At 44.5% G+C, this 16,225-nt stretch overlaps 1 protein-coding gene across 6 annotated transcripts in view; it reads right to left on the reverse strand.

Annotated features, from left to right (window-relative positions):
• KIFC3 (kinesin family member C3) overlaps positions 1–16,225 on the reverse strand; it is a 308,219-nt gene that overhangs the window by 244,609 nt on the left and 47,385 nt on the right. The window contains exon 1 of one of the 6 annotated variants that reach the window (XM_069217379.1): positions 15,122–15,295. The exons of 4 other annotated variants lie outside the window; for them this stretch is intronic. The gene's annotated coding sequence lies outside the window, so the exon portion shown is untranslated. Of the gene's footprint in view, positions 1–15,121; positions 15,296–16,225 lie in introns of those variants that run through there. One more of the 6 variants, XM_069217376.1, reaches the window with a different exon arrangement.

Here is a 16,225-nt window from a genome sequence, read left to right on the forward strand (position 1 = left end):
AAACTCGACAATTTTGTAGGAATAAAGATGAGCTTTTCTTATTAAAATTCTGATATAGGCAGTGCTTTAAATGGGCCGGTACTCACCGGTACTGAGTACCAGCACTTTTTTTCTTTCCTCCCAAGGGTACCGGAACTTCTCCATTACAAAGGAGAGTACCGGTACTCACTGTAACAGGCCCGCATTTAAAGGGACAAATAGTCATCATTTGAGAATGCACCACATTTCTACAATGCGGCGCATGCTCTCATGATGGCCATTTCACACTGGTGGTGACGAGTCACGGCAGAGCAGCGTGTGACGTCACCCGCCAGGTAGCTGTGTGGCGGGAAGAAAAGAAAGCCCTGTAAAAAGCGCAATTTGCGCTGGCTTTCACTTTCTTCTTTGCCAGCACAGGCACAGCAGCACGGAAAAAGCCATCATCAGACAAGGGGCAGAGGAGAGCAGCTGCAAGCAGGTTTGCTGCCAGATTGAGGACCCAGCCAGGAGTCATCAAGCAGGACAGGACTCTGTGCGTTTATCGAGCGACATCGAGTTTCAGCAACTGGACCCTCGTGCCATCCAGAAACAGATTGCTGCAGCATCTGGGCTCTTTCCAGGCAGCGGACACAATAATCTTACAGATCAGGTAAGTCTGTCTGTAGTGGGATTGAGGACAAGGGGGTGGGATCGAGGGACACAAGTTAGTTGTGTTTCGATTTTTTTTAATTCTTTTGTTTATTTAAAAGTCTCCTCACGTTTTTGTAAATACAGAACCGTCAGCTGAAGATTATTTCAGCGAGTCTTCTGTGCTGTAAAACTGAGGCCTGGCAGACAACTGATCAATCCTTTCTGCCAGGCTGCTTGCCTAGAATAGTTGCAAATGTGCACTACAAGTTAATCTGCAAAAATAAAAGGTAGCCTGCAAAAGTAAAGGATACTTGGAGCCAGTAATCGCTTTACTTTATTGAAGTTTTGTGGTGAGAGAATTACTTGAGTGGTAGTGCAAAGAGTTAACGATTGTGCTGTGAAGTGCGTGCTTTAAATTGTAATTGTCTTTATGTAGTGCTTACTGGCCCTAGAGGTTTTGAAGAGACAGTAATGTAAAAAAAAAAAAAAAAAAATGCATAATGTACAGTTTGGATATTACTAAACTAGATTTTAAAGGCACAATGTTATCCTAAAATGTTTTGCGCTTTTTGTTGCAGTCTTTCAGTTATACTGTGTATAATGCAGGCTAAAATATTGACTTTCATATTCAGTGCTTTGTCACAGGCTGTGACTTCGGAGCGCTAAAAACACACAATACACTATTCTACACTGCGGCAACCAAGATTTAGGGGCATATTTAGCGCCTCCTTGCGCCACATTAGCATCATTTTTTAGACGCTAATGTGGCCCAACGAGGCCAAAATCCCTGCTCCATATTTACTTTGTAACCTTTTGCTCTACATTATGCCTATGCCAGGCATAATGTATACAGAGGTTGGCGTTCCCCCGTAAGGAGGTGTTGTGAAAAATGGTGCTCAGAGCAGGCGTTAAAAGGAGGCACAGCTTTGTTTGCAATGGGCCCCTATGTACTCCACAGGAGTAGCGCCAAAATGTTGGTGCTACTCCTGCAGAGTACATCAGTATTGTCATAAAGAAATGCACTAATGCCCCCTACCCTGCACCATGTTCGCCGTATTTTAAATACAGCACACACATGGTGGGGTTAAACAGAGCAAGAAAAGTGGCGCTGCACTGTGTGCTGTGCCACATTTCTTAAATATGCCCCTTTAATTCTGTGGCTTCCTGGTTAGACACAGACTCTGCTGTGTATTTACTAAGCGAGGTTTCGTAATGTACTTATAGAGCATTTCCCCACTGAGTAACAATGTTTTTCTTTCTTTTTCATTTAAGCTGCATGCCAATTTATATGTAGCTACCTGATAGTGAAAAGCCAAAAACAAATTTTGATTACTTTAGTTCTTTTTAGCCACGCTGTTGACCCCGTTCCATGCTCACTAACCCCCCCCATTGCATGCAACATCACAGTTACCATACTTTTTTAATGCACTTCAACAGCTAATTCAGAAACTGAGCTTGACAGGCATTGGGAAATTCTTAATGGCCTGGCATTGTTGCTACTAACTTTTCCTGTTCAAGGAGAGATGTTTTAATCAAGTCCAGTTTTTTTCTTTGACCTGTAGGACTTGTAGTCTTGCTGTATATTGGAAAAAACAAGACTAAGTCCCATAATTCAAAGATTAAACCTGGCCTGCAGCAGCACATCGCCCATTGAATTCAGACACACCGCAGGCCAGTGTGTGTATGTTCTCTGTAAAGTATGTGCATCCTTCTCCGAGTGCTCAGGGTCTCCCTGAGAGTGTGAGCTCCACTCCACACAGCAAGAGCATAAACAGCACTCCTGCTCAACTAAAAGTGAAAACACCTGCAGTGCTGAAGTTTTCCCATGAGGCAAGGCAGTGGGGAATGGTTAAGGCAAGGGTTGAGTGGGAAAGTTTTCATCCATGGCTTTATTAGGGTAGTGATAAAGGGCCTCTCTAGTGAGGTTTCTACCAGGCAGCTCTGATGCTTGTTTAACATTGTTAAAGCTGCGGTACTTCTCAAATCAACTGGCTGCAGCTTACTTTATGCACAGGAGATTTGTATGAGCAGAGTAAGCCATGGCCACTGCCAGCAAGGACAGTGGCATAGTCACCATTGGTACAGCGGGTGCAGTTGCACTGAAGCCCAGAGCCTTGAGGGGCCCATTGAGCTCAGATAGTTGCATTCATTGCCCAAACAGCATTCAAATAGGCAGCCCTGGAGAAAGATACAGTATTGTGAGCATGTTGTAATGTTTTTTTTCCCCCATCAAACAGTAGGAATGATGTCAATGGAAATAAGCAAATATTACTGGACTGTGTGCTGCTTAAAGAACATATTTTGAAAAAGATGGTGACTGGCCCTAATCTGAGGCCTAGTTAACAAGAGCTAGGAAAATCCACTTCTACATGTCTTAGGAAGTTTCTTTCAAATGCAGCTGTACTATGCCAGTATATACATGTCTATCTAAGAGTAAATCTACATTCTGCACAGTGTTTATAATGTGCACAACTGAAAAGGCATACAAACCTTAAAAGGTACACTTTGTTCCTCTTCAGTGAAGCTCCTATGACCTGTGCCTTTGTTTATACATCCCTGTCTGGCAGTGTGTCTCCCAACAGATAACAGATAATTTGCAGTCTCCCTAGCCTCTAATCAAAATGTTTGAGTGGTAGATGGCACAGGTTTTGGTAGCTAATATGCTTCAATGGTTCTCTGCAGCTTTTAAAGTTTACTTTACTGTAGTGCTGCTGTGCAGGTTAGCACAGCACGCTCACTTTCAGTGAAATAGATCTCTCAGTGCAAATCAAGGCTTGGTTATGGGAAGCTCTATCATCCTTCAAAGCAAGTCTTCTATGACGGAATTTTGTGATCCTGAGCAAGTTCTCACTCATCTCATTAACTCACTTGTCTAATGGACGGGACTGCCTCCGGGAATATGTCAGAATTCGCCTTGGTGTACAATTTTTCAATTCGACATTATCAACTCTTACAAGCTTTCACCTTGACAAGTCACTTTACATCATCCGTGCCCCATCTGTGTATTGTGATTGCAGATCAAAGCAACATTTGTTTTTCTTTGTTTCAGTTTCCCTGCGTCAGGCCTCACGAGACGTTGCGAACGGGAAAGGTTGTCGGTGTCAGGCATCAGGTTGCTACAGGTCCAAATTCAGTCTACGTGGTAAAAATGAGTTTGCAGAAGTGGTTGCACAAGAATAGTGCCTCTCAAGGCACCAAAAGGAAGCAAATGGAGCTGGAGTGTTCGGATTACATTGATTGTGTTGTATCTAAAAGTGGTAATGCTAATCATAATGCAGATAATTATATCACTGTGGACACTACTGTGCATCATTCTAGTGAGAGTCAAACACTACTTTTCACTACATCAGCTGCAAATGATTTCAGAGAGGTGGACTTACCGGACTGCTGGAATATAAAGCAAATGCATTATTTCTGCAAAGAATATAGCTGGCTAATTGTTGAAAATAAAAAATTAGGTTGTTCAACATGTAGATCGCTAAAATCACTGGGTGCAAATAAAACCCAAGGGTTAAGACTTGCACAAGAATGGTCAGATTGCAATGTAACTCATTATGGAAATTTAAGCAACAGATGTCTCTACAGAAATAAAAAATTAGGGAGAGCATACATTTTCAACATCTCATGTCACTGCAGAAAAAGTTGCAAAAGAGTCCCTAAGACAGAGCATGGAAAATCATGCACATTTAATGAACACTGCAGAACAGGAAACAACATGCCGTGTGTTTCGTACAGCATACAAAATAGGAAAACATGGGCGGCCATTTGTAGATATGTCGCCGGACGTTGATGTGCAGCAACTGAACGGATTGAATATGGGCCGTGTTCTTCATAGTAACAATTAATGTGCTGACATTTTAGACCATATTGCTTCAGGTATGAGAAAAAAAAAATAAATAAATAAATGAACTTGAAAAGGACATATTAGAAAACAAACGTAAAATATGCTTGTTAATTGACAAATCAACCACTTTTAGTAGAAAATCTGTGCTTGTCCTTTGCTTGCGTGCTGCTGTCGCAAGTGATTCTGATGTGCGTACTTTTCTTTTTTTTTTTACTTAGTTGAACTTGATGGCACCACAGCTAATGATATCACCACTGCTGTGATGGAGTGCCTACACAAGCACGGCTTTCATGAAGACTTTCTTCGAGAATGTTTGATTGCCTTAGCTTGTGATGGTGCATCGGTAATGCTTGGGAAGCAGGCTGGAGTTGCAGCGCAGCTGCAGATTCGCTATCCGGGCTTATTTGTGTGGCACTGTAGCAACCATCGGTTGGAGCTAGCTGTCGGAGATGTTATGAAAGAAATTACAGGCATAAATCACTTTCTGATCTTCTTTGACAAATTATATTCTTTGTACCATGCCTCACCTAAAAATCAAAGAGAACTGAGACAATGTGCAAAGGAAATTGAGCAGCGTTTTCTTGTTATTGGTCGGGTTCTTTCCATTCGCTGGGTTGCTTCCAGTGAAAGGAGTGTAAAGGCTGTATGGCAGAGCTTTTCTTCACTACACCAGCATTTCTCAAAAGCTGCTGTTGACCAACAACGCGATGCCAGAGATAGAGCAAAATATGCTGGCCTTGACAATATCCTGACCTCTTGCTCATTTTTTAAGAATGTTGGTATCATGTTGGATGCTCTCGCAGAATTGAGTGACTTTTCTCGCCAGCTTCAGCGCAATGACACAACCCTTCCAGATGCTGAAAAATTGCTGAAAAGGGCAGTCAGGGTCTTTGAATCGATGGTTAACACCCCTGGTCCCTACACAGAAGAAGCCATGGAAGCCTGCAGCAGCCTTACATTCAGGGGTGTAGGCCTACATGTAAAGAGCAAATTTCCAGAGATAAATGCACCTCGATTCTACCAGAGCTTAGCAGAATACTTAACAAGCTTTTCCACCACAAAGTCTTCCCATGTCAGCACTAAATTGGCAGACACTCCCAAAACAGACAGCATGAAATTATTTACGCAGCACATAAAACTGTTATATCCAGAAAACTGGCCAGAAGACAGCATGGATATTCAATATGGTGACAAAGATGTGAGGCAGCTTTGTCAAATCTTGAGAGTAAATGTGGTGGATAGTATTAGGGGATTTAGAGAATACAAGGAGGTCAAAGCTGCCTACATACCTCTAGATTTTATTCCATTGATGAAAGCTGTTGAGACCATTGCTGTGTCCACAAGTGAATGTGAAAGAAGTTTTAGCTGTATGAATGATCTGCTCACACCAAAGAGAAATTCTATTTGCACAAATCGTCTGTCATCCCTTCTGTTTTTTAAATGTGTTGGCCCACCCATTCAAAGGTTTGAACCACTACCGTATGTTAAAACATGGCTGCAACTGATGGATTAAACCTAGATCTGTGACTGGGGTGAATGTTTGATTTGTTCTACATTCCGTCCATCTTCAGTTGTTTTTGCATTTGTCGCCCCAAGTGGGAAGGGTATGCCCAGACGTGGGTCCCTTGCTCACTATGCCACCAGATTCAAGCTAGCCTGGCTGAAGAGGGGTGATACCCCGAAACCGGTCCCAGGATGCTTGTTTCTGGTCCAGGGAGGACCTGGTCTGGCAGTTTGGGCTGGACTGTTCCCATGAGGAACAGGGTCAAGACTGATTTGCATATGGCTGGGTCCAAACTGGAATGGCATGGTGAGCAAAAAAACTGATGGATTAAACCTAGATCTGTGACTGGGGGTGAATGTTTGATTTGTTCTACATTCCGTCCATCTTCAGTTGTTTTTGCATTTGCAACTAGGAAGGAGATCAGCTGATGAGACAGCTTGTCGTTCACGCAACCACGGGGAAGAAAAGTCCCCCTTTGAATCTATGTGGATGCTTTTTTTATGTCTTTTGTTAACAATCACTGCTGTTCGTTTTGAAACATTTATTGGCAATTTCCAAGCTGCCAAATGTGGTCCCACAAATTGGTTGTTTCAGTACTTTAGCACATCGTGCTTTGTGAATGTTTAGATGTTTAACTAATCTGTTTCCTGTTAGATTAATAAACTTTAGTTTTTGCAATCGATTTTAGTAGTACTGAGAGTTCCAGATTGTACTTTCATTGGACCAATGCTTCTGACAAACAGGGAAACCTGATAGTTATCTATTCAGCAATGTGAACTAGCATTGGTTAGTAGAAAATCATGGACTCCTTTTCTATAAGCTGCCCATGATAACTGTGTATAATATCAATATTCAAATGCGATTCGTGTGCCATTTGTGCAGAGGCAATCTTCATATATGCAACATTTGAAAGACATTGTTAAAAGTATCCTTACTACGTGCTAGGGGACCAACAATACATTACAGATTGAAGCAATTTGTAATCATATGCACCAATGAAAATTCTTGAGGTCTTTAAATGTTTGTCATTAGCCCCGCCCCAAGCCCCGCCCATAGCCCCGCCTCTAGCCCCACCACCTTGTCACGTCCCCGACCAAAGCTCAATATGATGAGAACCTGCACTTTTATTTTTTCCACTTAAAGCACTGGATATAGGTATATTTTAACTGAAATGCACCTTATGCGAGGGACATGTTGGAGAGCTACTGCTGCCTTGTGCATCCACCACACCATACTGCTTGAGGAAAAGTCAGCCCCCATACCAGCAGGTTACAGAAATTAAAAGCCAAGAATACATTTTCTTGTGCCAATAAACGTCTTTTGCTGTGCTGTGTTCTAATCTAATAAAACTGTGCTTTTGTAATATATTTCTACTACAAGCCCGCAACATTTTAGGCAGCAGTGTTTTTTTTTTTCCCCTTTTTAGTGTTGTGGTTCATGCCTGCACAAAAAAAAAAAAAAACAAAAAAAAAAAATACACCAGCTCGCATTGGAAGACTCGGTAGCTCTAAGCCTGCACTTGCTAACGTAGTTAGGCAAACATGTAGCGCTGTGAATTTAACAACTTCTTCATGATAAAAGATTGCGACCGAGCCCCGGCCGAATTAGACCTTTTGACCCTTAATTGGATCTATTAGACGTAAACAGGGTTCGCAGCGAGGTCCTGTGCGCAGCCATCTTGTGCGGTTGTGTGGCTGTCAGCCCCAGGCAGGCAGACACGTAACCTACTTCTCGCAGCCAGCACAGCCAGCTGGAAACTAGCCAGGGAGGCGGAATGGGGGCAGCAACACAGGGGCGCTGCTGAGAAGCTGTACTGTCAACAACGTGCAAAGAGCAAGCATTAGGGGCGGGGCGGTATTCTACAGACGGTCATCGCAAAATATCTGCCGGAGGAGGGGGGGTTGGTATGTACAAAGATGGGAGAATGAAACAATAAACAATTTGCCAAAATCCACCCAGGTATGCAACCTTTAACGAGAGTTTCGACCCCAAAATAGCAACAACGCAGCAGGAGGGCCGTCGTTGAGACAGTTAAAGATTGTGTGTAAAACGAATGGTGGAGCCTGGGCAAAATCACAATAAAAAGGACAGAAAGGATGGCTCAGCACAATGGAATATAACGACTTATGAGAAGTCACGGGGTCAGCATGCCCTATCGGCCAATCACCAGTGCGACCGAGACAATTCATGGGCAGCTCTGGCAGGCTGAACCCACGCCGAGTTCAGCAGCACTGCTGGGGGACCCCACGCTAAGTGGATTACCGAGTATCTGATGGCCCACAGCTAGCCATCACCCAATAACCCCAGCTAAGAGAAGGAACATTACCACCTTCAACGACTACAACTGAGTGACTGCGCCGACCATCCCACAACCAGAGCTAAGAGAAGCGATCGCTGGCACCACCAACTACAGCGGAGAGAAGTGACCACTGTAAGCTCCATTAACCGTTCTAACAAGAAGTAACGGCAGGACTAGAGTTGACAACTTCTAGCCATTCAAAGCCTGGAAAATGATCAGACCCCTATCTTCATATTATAACAAGAGCTAAGCAAGGGGCCAGAGAGGCTTCATAACGTCACTGAAGCTAAAATGAACAGTGTTCTGACCATGCCATGGTAAGAGCAAGAAGGATACCACCAACCTTCAACACCTCCTCAGAAGGGGCAACACAGGGCATGGAAAGTGGTCACAACAAACACTTCAATACTTATGAGTAATGCAGAGTGACTCATCAGGCACTGCATTTACCACTACGCATGGGGGGGAAGGGGGCTGACAAACAGGCAGTGTGCGCCCCTCCTCACACGGATTAGCTCCCCGTTGGAGTTACTAGGCCGACATGCCCCCGAGGATGCACCCATGCTCTGCGAATGGTACGTAACCAAAACGACAATGAGCATAATTTTTAAGCATCCACAAACAGACCCATTACTATTGGTTGACAAAGTATAATAATCCAGAGATACGCAGCACGGGCTGTACCAAAGCATGGCAAACACTTCTACATTACTGAGAAAACTAGCGACATATCTACTGCATTTACCATAAAAAGTTTGGAGGGGAGAAGAAGAGAGAAAAAAAAAAAAAAAAGAGTGCTGGTATGCCAGGAAGTGTGCTACAGCACCTCTCTTCTCCTGTAAGGAAAGCTGCGTCCCTGTTGTAAACGAGAGTCCACGTAAGTGGAAAAAAAGTAATGGATGGAATGAGTTGATTTATCGTAACTAAATCTAATCACTCATCCACATTCCACCATTTCTGGACTCTCTGTACCATTACAGACTGGAACAAACCATACCCAAATCCATCTCGACCCACCCAGGCTGTATACTGTCCCCTATAAATAAAAACATAGACAGACTCCAGCAGGTTGACCTTGTTTGCCTCAAATAAGCTAAAGCTTCAGTGTATACGATACAATGGCAAGGACCACCCATAGAACTTGGGGCCCTCATTGAGAAAGTAGAAAGTGATCGATGGCATTCTTGGATCAATCTCAACAACTTGTGTGTGAACTGGAGTTAACCATTGACTAGAAGTACAATGCAAAGCCCAGGGAACTGAAATGTGTGTGTAAGTTGTCTCAAAACAAGGCATCAAAGAGCTACACAAACTTGGCAGACCCAATGACCAGAAACAAAGAGAATATTTCTGCTTTACAGGGCGGTCGAGGATCTACAGAAGATATTAAAACAAGCATTTGCAATGCAGTGGGTCTCGCATTACATTGAGTTAGAGCGATTAGCGTTGTAAACGCCTAATCGGACTTTTCTTGCCGCATTAAATTAAAAACAAAAAAAACTAGAGTGACCGCCCTGTAAAGCAGAACTTTCACACCATCCCCTTCCCAAGGGATGTCCCTCCCAACCTAATTTTCGGTCAGTTAAGCTCTCAATTTCTCTTTCTGACAGACACTCAAGAACTTAAGCAGTAGGTAACATATGCAGGCTCACCTCCGATGCTGCTGGGGATTTCTAGAAATTCAAGATCTGGGTAAGACACCTTACAAGGTTTAACAGGCAGTTTTAAAAAGCCAGTGAATAGAGACAAGTTTAGTAAAATGCCCTGCTGGAACGGCCCCATTAAAGCTGTACTGTATGGCTGAGTAAACAAATGTGGACGACACTGGGTCATTTACCGGTGCAAGCCTACCAGACAGCACAGTGGTCTGGGTGTGAAAAAACGTCTTGTGAGCATTCTGGAAGCCTCCCTGGGAATGCATTCAGCCCGTTGCTTACTATTTGTTTTGTGGTTTGTAACTTACATTTTCTGGCTATTTGGAGGCTTTATTTGTTTTAGGCTGTCAAGCATGTCTTCATCCATCCTAATGAGCACAGTCTGTTCTCCACTGCTCCTTGTATTCTTCCACAAATGCTCACTTTCTGTAAACAGCCCTTTACATTTTGTTCTTATCTTGTCACTTTTGCTGAGCGTTCATGGACAGAGGTCCAATGTCAGACTGTCTTCCAGGGAGCTTCTTTCTCCAACTCCAAAATTAAAGGGATGAATTGACCATCCTGCTAGGTACCGTGAAAGAAAAAGAGTATTTTTCTAGCATACAACAAAACGTAAATGCCTGTATATGAACTGTGCAAATATTTCAGACAATCCGAATTAGGAAAGCACAAGTGAAGCTCATTTTTGTTTGCAATTCTGAGTGTGGTGGAAACAAATACTTTAATACCATCAAATCAAATCTGTTCACTAGGTGATGCCATTCCACACATTATCGCTGGTGCGCTGTATAGCTTTATTATTCAAATTGTATGTGCAAATGTAATGGTAATTTCAATTGAAAATGTGATGTCTGTAATGGCAGTGCACACTATATATACTCAACTCTAAACCACTGCATGACATTCAACTCCTCTATGCTGCTAACATTTAGCCATGCTGAACAGCAGCCACCCTGGTGTACACCATGGCTAGAACACATTGGCAAAACCAGTAGCTCTTGCATAGGCAAGACCTACTAGTTTTGCCAACGTATGATCATTCAAGTGGAGGTGGTGGATGGGGATCGACTTACTTCGTGCTGGAGGTGCAGCACCCAGGGTAAATAAACCTATCTACTTATTAGAAATCGGGTCTCTAGTTGGCAGTCGGTTTGCACACTGTCCAAGTAGGGACCCTCACTCTAGTCAGGATAAGGGAGATACCCGCTCCGATAACTTCTGCTCACCCACTTGGTAGCGTGGCACAAGCAGTCAGGCTTATCTCAGTAGCAATGAGTAAAGCATTTGCACATAACACACAGTAATAAGTGAAAACACTACAAACGGACACCACACCAGTTTTAGAAAAATAGCCAATATTTATCTATGTAAAACAAGACGAAATACAATAAAAATCCAACATACTGTAATGGCCGCAGTGTTGCGGGCCAGCTACGGTGTCGGGAAGACCCAGAAACAGTACCTTGGATTTGCATCGTGATCCTCGCAGTGAGCTCCGGAGAGCGGCATCGCTGAAGTCGTGGTGTTGGTTCTGGAGTTGGTGCAGGAGTCGTCAGGCCCTTGAGGTCACACGCGTTGCGGATCAAACTCCAGGCTGATGAAGTCAGGTGTGCCGGCGCTGGATGGCGTTGGGGCTGTGGTGCAAAGCGGGACGATGCTACCCGCGGTTCCCACAGGTCACGGTGCAGGCAGCAGCTCAGTGACACCATCCAGCAGCGTTGGTGAGACCAGGGCTGCGGTGTGAAGTGGGGCGGTGTGACGTGCAGTGTCCACAGGTCACGGTGCAGGTAGCATTGTCGTTGTTGCTGAAGCGCTGTCATCGGTAGGCCCAAGCCAGCAGTGCGGGGGCGGTGCTTCGTGACCCTCCCGAGCGGTGTCCACAGGCCACGGTGCAGGCAGGATGACTGGTGACGACACAGGTTTTGGGCGAAAGGGGTTTGGCAGCACCTCACATCTAACCACTCGGTTGACAAATTGTTTGGCACATGCAGCAGGCTCAGCAGTGAAGCACAGTTGAATTTGTTTTTGTAGAGTCAAAAACAAATTTCGACCAAAAAGAATGGAGATTACTTTATAACTTCTATGGCACTACGCATATTCAGTATTTATGCTCCGAATATATATTTTGTTAAAACCCAACATAAGCTATTAACCCCTTGGGTGCCCAGTACCAGCTGGTTCCGTCCTCAGCCATGGTTGTCGTGTGTCTAAGGCAAGACCAGCTCGTTAGGCACCCGGCTCATGGGGGCGGGGGGGGAATGTAGGGCTAGCACCCCCCAACCCCTCCAGGCAGGGATGGAAGGGGAATCGCTTCCCCTTCCACCCCCGACACCCCCAGTGACGTCAGCGCACAAATCACAAACATTAGATGTCAGAAATTGTTGACTTTTTTTTTTTTTTATATAAACAGAAACAGGGGTTGCTCCCCTGGGGGGCAAATTATTTTTAGGCCATTTTTTCTGTCCCCTTTGGGGGCAGTGGCCTTTTTTTTATTAGGCCAATCTGCCCCCAAACGAGAAGGGGGGGGGGGGGGCAGAAACCACTAGACACCAGGGATTTCTTTTTTGTCAATTTCACGCAAGGGTCACTCCCTTGGGGGGGGGGGGGGGGGGATTTATTTTAGGCCTTCGTCTTATTTCTATTAGGCCGAGCTGCCCCCAGGGGGGACAGAAACCACTTCGGCACCAGGGATTGGTGTGTGTGTTTGTTTGAGGGGGCAGCCCCTTGGGTAAGTGTCGCTCCCCATGGAAGCACATTACTGTTGGCCTGGGGCAGATCGGCCTATTTTCAGAAGGACCATCTGCCCCAGAGGGGGGGGGGGGGCAGAAATTCGACCAGGAAAGATTTAAAATAAAACATTTAAAAATAAATGAAAAAAAAAAAAAGGGGGTCAAAGTTGGGGCAATTACCCCTGATACACTCTCCAGGGGGAGGGGAAGAAAGCCAGGAAGCCTACTAGATTGCAGGGAATCAAAAAAAAAAAAAAAAAAAAAAAAAAAAAGTGGGGTGGTGGCTAACAACCAGTATGGGCATGGTTATGCCCCCACCCCAAATGAAGAGGGTAACAGTCTTTCACCTCCCCCCCGCACACTAAAACATCTTATCCCACGGCAAGCAAGAGGACATTTGATTATTTTGGCTTTTGGATTTACATTTGAGCCATGAGAGCTTGTCTAACTCTCAAAATCATCCCACTTGGAATGGTGAGGCCTGCACTTTTTGGACTCTGGGACGCTGCCATGTAGAATAATCCACAAGACCTAGACATATCTGAAAACTATACATCTGGGTGGGTCCAGGGTTGTGTGCTTCACATGCACCCCACAACATTTTCTTACCCACAATGCCCTGCAAACCTCCAACTTTACTGGGAATCACACATTTTTGTGATGGAACCTTTCGGAATCAGCAGTAATCCACATAATTCCCACTACCCAGCACTGTCGCATCTATACCGATAAAAATTCTGCCCCACTTGTTAGCCTAAAAATTTTATTTTCCAAACTGCCCTTTTGGGCCCACTTTGGTTCCCCCTCTATTTCAACATGTTTTTGGCTCTTCCCTGTCACAGGCACTTGGCCCACCTACACAAGTGAGGTACCATTTTTAATCGGAGAGTGAGGGGGATCATTAGGTGGTAGTAAATTTTTCCTGGTGCAGTGATCCCACACAGAAATGTGGGAAAATGTGACTTGTTTTAACCAAATTTGAGGTTTGCTGAGATTCTGTCTAAAAAAAAAAACTGTAGTATCCACGCAAGTCACACCACCCTGGACTCCTTCGGGTGTCTGGTTTTCAGACATGTTTGGGTTTGGTAGGTTTCCCTATATGGCTGCTGAGCACAAGACCAAAAATCCCCCGCAAAATATAAGTCTATTTGAGAAATGCCCTGTAATTCACATGCTAGTTTGGGCACCCCGGAATTCAGAGATGTGCAAATAACCACTGCTTTTCAACACCTTATACTGTGCCCATTTTAGAAATACAAAGGTTTCCTTGATACCTATTTTTCACACGCTATATTTCACTAAAGGAATTGCTGTATACAAGGAAAACCCATTGCATGGTGCAGCTAATTTATTGGCTCCGAGTATTTAGGGTTCTTGATGAACCTACAAGCCCAATATATCCCCACAACCAGAGGAGTCCAGCAGACGTAACGGTGTATTACTTTTGAAAATCTGACGTCACAAGTAAAAGTTGAAATATAAAACAGAGGAAAAAAAAAATGTTAACCTCAATTTCAATTTTTTTTTCTTTCACCTCTTATTTTCTGAAGGAAAACCTTGTCTTTCACACAAATGACCTCTTGGTGAATTCAGAATTTTGTCTACTTTTCAGAAATGTTTAGCTTTCCGGGATCCAGCATTGGTTTCACACCCATTTCGGTCACTAACTGGAAGGAGGCTAAAAGCACAAAAAAAAAAAATAGTAAAAATGGGGTATGTCCCAGTAAAATGCCAAAAATGTGTTGAAAAATGTGGTTTCCTGATTCAAGTCTGCCTGTTCATAAGAGCTGGGAAGATGGTGACTTTAGCACTGCAAACTCTTTGTCGATGCCGTTTTCAGGGGGGGTGGGAAACACAAGCTTTCTTCTGCAGCCTTTTTTTCCAAATATATTTTCGCTGTATTTATTCTAATTTCTTGGTCTCCTCCAGGGGAACCCACAAACTCTTGGTACCTCTAGAATTCGTAGGATGTTGGGAAAAAAAGGACGCAAATTTGAGGCAGGTACCTTATGTGGACAAGAAGTTATGAGGGCCTAAGCGCGAACAGCTCCAAATAGCCACAAAAAAAAGGCATGGCAGGGAAGGGGTTAAATACACAACGGACAAAAAGATGTACAAGGCAAGGAACAGGCGAAACACACATGAATGGTTACACAATACAAAACAGAGTACCAAGAAACGAAACCAAACCTCACTAAAGCCAGCCGACCGTGCGTAAACACCTTTAAAACGTGGTCATCACGGCGTATCATGTACAGGCAGCTCCTTGCCAATGGGGCTGTTTGTGTTGTATAGACAAGCGCTCGCTCATTTACAAGGCGGCCTGCAATAACGTTCAACAGCACTTAGGACCAACAAATCCACACCGCTGGCGTGGCATGTAAGTACACGAAACAAACTGAAGGAGGGAGCGACCCTGATGCAGGCGGACACGCCGGTTGCGCACACACACAGGTGGCAGAGTCCTGCTACCGCACTCACCTGCTGCGCGCGCCTCTCATGCTGCTGACGACGTTTCTTAGCGCGTTCTGCCTGTGTAAGTCCCCAGACATCCCGAGGAGAGTACCTCTCTCATATCCAGACCCAAGCCCGCCAGGGACTTCCCGCGTCCACAGACTGCTCTATGTGGCCATCCCTACCGACGTGCCTGGAAACGGGAAGCCGGAGGCTGCAGCAGGGAGGCGAGGCCTAGAACTGGTTAATATTTCAGCACCTCATATTGTCTCGGCTCCCAGGCCTCCTGCGCAGGGCTCCTTGGAAACAGGGGCAGCGGGCATGAGACAGGTCCGCGGCTCGTAGCACACACAGGAGGGGAACTGAACACGGAGGGTCGCCCGCACTCTGCATAGAAGATTCGGCTTCTTTTTTGATAAAATTGATTGTTTTCTCGTTACCTTCCAATGTCATACGGCCTATACTATAGGGCAATCTAGAAATACCAGAAGGGCTGGTCTGACAGCTGTTCAGTGGGGGCTGGTTTTTCGGCTGTCTGTTGGCCGTGTTTATGGTCAGATAGACTGTTTTTTCCTTTGACTTTCCCTGATATTACTTCAAACATTGCCTGCAGCAAGCTCAAATGCATGCTGTTTCCACGTCTTGCAGAAGAAAACCTACACAGCTTGTGCTTACAACTTCAAAACTCCCCCCATTTGCAAATCTGGGCCACTTTTTTTTTTATTTTTAGCTATCAGATTCGCTAAAAAGGCCCACTGTTATTTTATTTTATTTCAGTGGAAGCGTCTCATTTGTATCCCACTCCCACCCTGTTCCTCCTCCTCCTTCTTCTTCCTTACCCATAACTCCGTGCCATCACCAAACGCATGGGCTTTGGTTTATACGATACCGAGTGTGCTGCACTAGTAAGAGCTGCTATGGCCCAGTAATTGATGATGTTTGGCACATATATGTCTCGCTCAGAAGGTAGACATGCATATGACGGGAAAAGATCCTCCTCCATCCTGCCCCGCACTTTCCTGATGAAACTCACACCCGCTAAGATTCAAATGCAGTTTCTAGCTGTCACTATGAAGAGTCACTCAGTCTTAACAATTTCTACATTTTCTGTGATACCATGACCCTAGATAT

The sequence above is a fragment of the Pleurodeles waltl genome, chromosome 12 (genome assembly GCF_031143425.1).
Source record: "Pleurodeles waltl isolate 20211129_DDA chromosome 12, aPleWal1.hap1.20221129, whole genome shotgun sequence".
In the NCBI taxonomy this organism is placed as follows: Eukaryota; Metazoa; Chordata; class Amphibia; order Caudata; family Salamandridae; genus Pleurodeles; species Pleurodeles waltl.